Source organism: Vulpes vulpes, chromosome 7 (genome assembly GCF_048418805.1).
Source record: "Vulpes vulpes isolate BD-2025 chromosome 7, VulVul3, whole genome shotgun sequence".
NCBI classification, from domain to species: Eukaryota; Metazoa; Chordata; class Mammalia; order Carnivora; family Canidae; genus Vulpes; species Vulpes vulpes.
In genome coordinates this window covers 55,524,983-55,530,673 of record NC_132786.1, presented here as the reverse complement: position 1 = coordinate 55,530,673, position 5,691 = coordinate 55,524,983, and the positions used below count along the sequence as shown (strand labels likewise).

General features: G+C 35.0%; 1 pseudogene; it reads left to right on the top strand.

The window, feature by feature from the left end:
- The first annotated feature begins 4,954 nt into the window (after positions 1 to 4,954).
- LOC112932837 (small ribosomal subunit protein uS17-like) lies at positions 4,955 to 5,413 on the top strand (annotated as a pseudogene).
- The last annotated feature ends 278 nt before the right edge of the window (positions 5,414 to 5,691 follow it).

The following is a 5,691-nucleotide window of genomic DNA, read 5'->3' as shown; positions in this document are numbered from 1 at the left end:
AGGTTCTTCAAGCAGACTCCTTGCTAAGCACAGATCCTGACATGAGAATCCCACAACCCATGAGATCATGACCTGAGCCAAAACCAAGTGTTAGATGCTTAACTTTTTGAACAAAAGTGGATTAGGAGGAGTCACTCTAGATTCATGACTTATGATATGGATACAGTAATGAAGACTATGTGATATTAAATGAAGGATGGATTTACAAGCCAGTTGAACTAAATAAAGATCTCATCAATAGCTCACAGAGGTATGGCCAACTGATAATTTGCAAAAGCTCAAGAGCAATTCTATGGAGAAGTGATAATAAATGATGATAGAGCAATTGGATATCCACAGTAAGAGAAAAGTGAAAAAGAAAAAAGAAAAGAAAAGAGAAGAGAAGAAAAGAAAAGAAAAGAAAAGAAAAGAAAAGAAAAGAAAAGAAAAGAAAAAAAAGAAAAGAAAAGAAAAGGAAAGGAAAGAACCTGACTTAAAACTCATCCTTTTTTGGAGCTTGAAGACTAAATTTTATTTAGTATGTAGAGCATACTGATTAAACTATTGTCCATAATAACTGTAATGACTATCTGTCACCATATAACATTATTAAAATATTACTGACTATATTCCTTATGGTGTACTTTCCATTTCTGTGACTTATTTACTTTATAACTGGAGGTTTGTACATTTTAATTCTCTTAATCTATTTTGCTCATCCTGCCACTCACATCCCCAAACAATCCGATTAAGGAATGGATAGAGGAGTCGGATAGACATTTCTCTAAGGAAGACATACAGATGACCAACAGACACATGAAACGATGTATCATTTATCAACAGGAAAAGGCAAATCAAACCACAGTGATGTATCACTTCATACCAGTCAGTATGGCTAGTGTCAAAAACACAAGAAATAATAGTCAGTGAAGATGTGGAGGAAAAGGGAACCTCTGTGCACTGTTGATGGGAATGTGAATTGGTGCAAACATTATGGGAAAGAGTACAGAGATTCCTCAAGAAATTAAAAGTAGAAATACCATAAGAGCCAGTAATTCCACTACTGGGCATTCACCCAATGGAAGTAAAATACTAATTTGAAAAGATAGATGCACCCTTATGTTTATTACTGCATTCTTTACAATAGGCAAGACATGGAAACATCCCAAGTTTCCATCAACAGATAAAGATAAAGATGTGTGTGTGTGTGTGTGTGTGTGTGTATTACTCAGCCAAAAGTAGAATGAGATCTTAGCATTGCAACAACATGGATGGATGTAGAGGGTATTATGCCAAATAAAAAAAAGTCACACAGACAAATAACAAATGATGTTACTTATATGTAGAATCTAAAGCAAAGCAAAACAAATAAATATTAGACTCCTGAATCTTTTCTTTTTGCAACAATTTGTGCAAAATAGATCATAGATTTAGATATAAAATGTCAAATCATAAAACTTCTAGATGATTGAATAGGAAAATATTTAAAATCTACAAGTAGCAAAGAGTTGTTAGATCTGCATTAAAAGTATGATGCAAAAAAGAAAAAAAATAAGTTGGATCTGACACCAATTTTAAAACATTTGCTCTGTGAAATACACTGTTAAAAGGATGAAAAGACAAGCTATAGACAGGAGGGAAAAGAAAGTATTTGCATATTTACCAAAAGACTAGTATGTAGATTATATAAAGAACTCTCAACATTCAACTATTAAAAACAAACAAAAATGATCCAATTAAAAAATGGACAAAAGATACGAAGAGATATTTTACTTAAGAAGATATATGGATAGCCAATAAATACATGAAAAGATGTTAAACATCATCAGCATTAAGGAAATGCCAATTTAGACTATGAGAGGTCATTATACTTTTATTAGAACAGCTAAAAAAATGACACTGTGAAATTCTTGTAAAAACATGAAGGAAATAGATCACTCATAGGTTGCTGATGAAAATAGGAAGTGATACAACCACTTGAAAAATAGTTTGGAAGTTTACGGAATAAAATACCCATAGATTTACTATATGGCCTTCTAATTGTACTCCTGAACATTTATCTCAAAAATAAAAACTGTGTCCAGGCAAAAAAATGCACACAAGTATTCATAGCAACTATATTTGTAATAGCCCCCCAAACTGGAACAGCCAAGATGCCTCTCAGTAGATAAAGGGTAAACAAAACAAAACAAAAAAAAAAAAAAAAAAGCAAAATTGTGGTATATCCTTACCATGGAATACTACTCAACGATAAAATGAACCAAACTTTTGATGGTATGGAATTAGGAAAAATTTCCAGAGACTTATTCTGAATAAAATAAACCAATCCTCAAAGGTAACGTATTGAGAGAATTCATTTATACAGCATTCTTGAAGTGACAAAAATATGGAGAAGAATACCAGGTTAGCAGTTGTCAGGGACTTGGGGTGGTGGAGGGAGAGCATGGGTTTTACTATAAAGGAATAGCACAAAGGATATTTTTGTGGAATAATAGAATTGTAATGTGATTGCAGGGGTTGTTACATGAACCTCACATGTGTTAAAACATGACCTACAACTACACACGTAGAAGTTGTACCAATATCCAGTTTCTGGCTTGCTGTTGTACTGTAAAAAATAAAAAGTAACCATTGGGAGAAACTGATGGAATGCTACAGAAGTCCTCTCTGCTCTACCTTTGCACCCACCTGTTGTATCTATCACTTCAAAAGAAGAAAAATATTAATTATCTGAAAACAGAAATGCATGAAGACCAAAATTTTAAACTAAAGTGATCTCTAGGCACATATAGGGAGCTCTATAATTTACATACTATTTGTATCTCTGTCGTTTTTACTAAATCTTTTCTACAAAGTGTGGTCCGTGGACTGAACAGCCTCAGAATCACCCGGGGGGATTGTTAGAACTGCAAAATTTAAGACCACATCAAGTATCTAATAAATCAGAATTCCACTTTGACAAGAACCCAAAGGTTAGGTGCATATTAAAGTTGGAGTTGCTCTGATCTGAAAGAAAAATATGATATTATTTTAAGGTTGACTCAAAATCTTGGTGAGTTTTGAAAACTTCTATTGCTTTTCTGAGAATCTTGATTAATGATAGAGACCAGGCTGGGTAAATCTGAGTGGTTTCACCTCTGCAAGCTCATAATCATTATACCGATAGAATGATTTTTTTTTGGAATGAATATTTTAATGAACTCTTCTTTCATGTCTAGGAGGGAAGAAGGCCTTCTGGTCCTTACACTAATTTAATGGCTTTCTGTACTTCTTCATATTAAGTGTGAAGGAGGGAATGGACCCTGATCTATGAAGGAACCCTAGGATCTTTTGACTGAGATTATGTTTAGTGCAGAGTCACACATAAAATTTATCTTTTGTTTTCCAAATGTACTCATAGGATATAACAGAATGAATGTTTCTATTGCAACCTGCCCTGTAAAAGTAATTCCTTAATAGATTATGTTTTATTTTTTTAAAATGGTTTAAAAATGCCATAAATGTTTATTCTATAGAATGCACCTAAAGTTTATTTATTTATTTCTATTTAAAAAATATTTTATTTATTTATCTGAGAGAGAGAGAGCATGAGCTGGGGGAGGGTCACAGGGAGAGGAAGAAGTAGACTCCCTGCCGAGAAGGGAACCCAACAGCGGGGCTTGATCCTGGGACCCCAGGATCATGACCTGAGCAGATGCCCAACTGACTCAGCCACCCCGGCACCCCTGCATCTAAACTTTAAATCAGTACTTTGGTACTTTGAATTATAGCTTCTTTATATTAGTTACAATAACTGTATCTTTAATTCCTTGGAGAACTTTCCAGTAATGAATAGAAGAATGTTTTTTATGAAATAACCCCCAAAATGGTAAAATTTCTATTTTCTTGACAGAGGAGAGATCTTTTAAGAAGAAATTCCTTTCCTTTGGTAAAGTAGCAGATAAACTCTGTCAGAAAATGAGGAACCAAAGGTATAAGCCAAGGGGCTATTAAAAAATTAAAAAGAAAAAAAAGGAGAGACTAGATAAAGCTATTCCTAATAGGAAATTTTGAACAATTTCACTGAGGTGCAGTGCAAGAAACAATACACAAAGAGACGAAAGATAGAAGGCTAGGGGGAAGGGGATGGCTATGAATTTGGGAGCCCTATGGGGTGTAGAGTTGCAGTAAATTGCTCCTAAAGTGGCCATGTGATTTCATAAAAATAAAAAAAAAAAAACTAATTTCCCTTTCACTTCTCTATTTCTATCATCTATCTATCATCTATCTATCTCTATCTTTCTCTATCTCTCTGATTCAACTCATTCTCCATCTTATTGGTGGGGGACAACTTCATGAAGGCAGGTTGCTCTGCAAAGTTGCTCTACCAGTTACTCTTTTATCAGGGATATGTACCTGAATCTCCAAATCCTTAACAGTATTTAGCATTATCCAGGTGTTATGTTTTGCTCTCCTTTTTTTTTTTTAAGGTTTTTTTTTTTTTTTTTTTTTTTGAGATTAAGAGAGAGAGTGAGCAGGGGAGGGGGAAAGGAGAGAAATCCTCGGCAGACATCCCGCTGAATGTGGAGCCAGACACGAGCCTCCTTCCCAGGACCCCGAAATCATGACCTGAGCCAAAATGAAGAGTCGGATGCTCAACTGACTGAGCCACCCAGGTGCCCTTGTGTTTTGCTATTCTAATACCTGTAAAGGGAAAACACATTTTAATATATGAATTTATCTGATTATGAATAATTATTCTTACTGATTTGAAAGTTTGTTACATATTCTAGATATGAACTGTTTACCTTGTTTACTTTTTTGATATACTGTGGGTAATTAGTCACATTTTAAACAACTTCTTCCATCTTTAATATCATCACTAAATGGATGAATGTGTAAAAATGGTCATAGTACACAAGGAGATTAATGAAAACACTGAATTATGGATTACACCTACAATATAAAAAGATCCTTTTTTCAGGTGGCCAGGAAGATGGCAGACATTCAGACTGAGTGGCCCCACCAAAAGCAGCCAAAAATGTTTTGAAATAAGAGTGCCCTGCTTGTAGAAAATGACAAGGAAAAGCTCTTCAAAAACATCGATTTGGGCTTTGAGATGATCAAGGAGGCCATTGAGGGCACAAATATTGACAGGAAATGCCCTTTTACTGGTAATTTCCATCCAATGGTGGATTGTTTGGTGTGGTGACCCAGAAGAAGATGCAGAAGACCAGTGTTACCCACCAAGACTGCCTCCACTACATCCATAAGTACAACCACTTTGAGAAACACCAAAAGAACATGTCCGTGCACCTGTTCTCCTGTTTCAGGGACGTCCAGATTGGTGACATTGCCACGGTGGGACAGTGCTAGCCCTCAAACAAAACTTTACGTTTCAATGTGCTCAAAGTCAGGAAGGCCTGGCACCAGGAAGCAATTCCGGAAGTTCTGAGACTAGACATCTGCCCAAAGCCCTGAAGAAAATAGTTATTCCTCTCCAAAAATTATAAAAAGCAGAGAGAACATTCATAGAAAAACAATCCAATGGCAAAGGTAAGCAAGAGAACAAACATCCATGAGTATCTGCAGAAATCTTGATGATGAATGTAGACTTCCATTTGCAATGAAATTTGAAGCTTTAAGTCAATACTACTTAAACATAAAAAAGAACGAATTCACCAGACAATATCTGGTTGGTATCATTTTTTTTTAAGATATATAATATTTTTT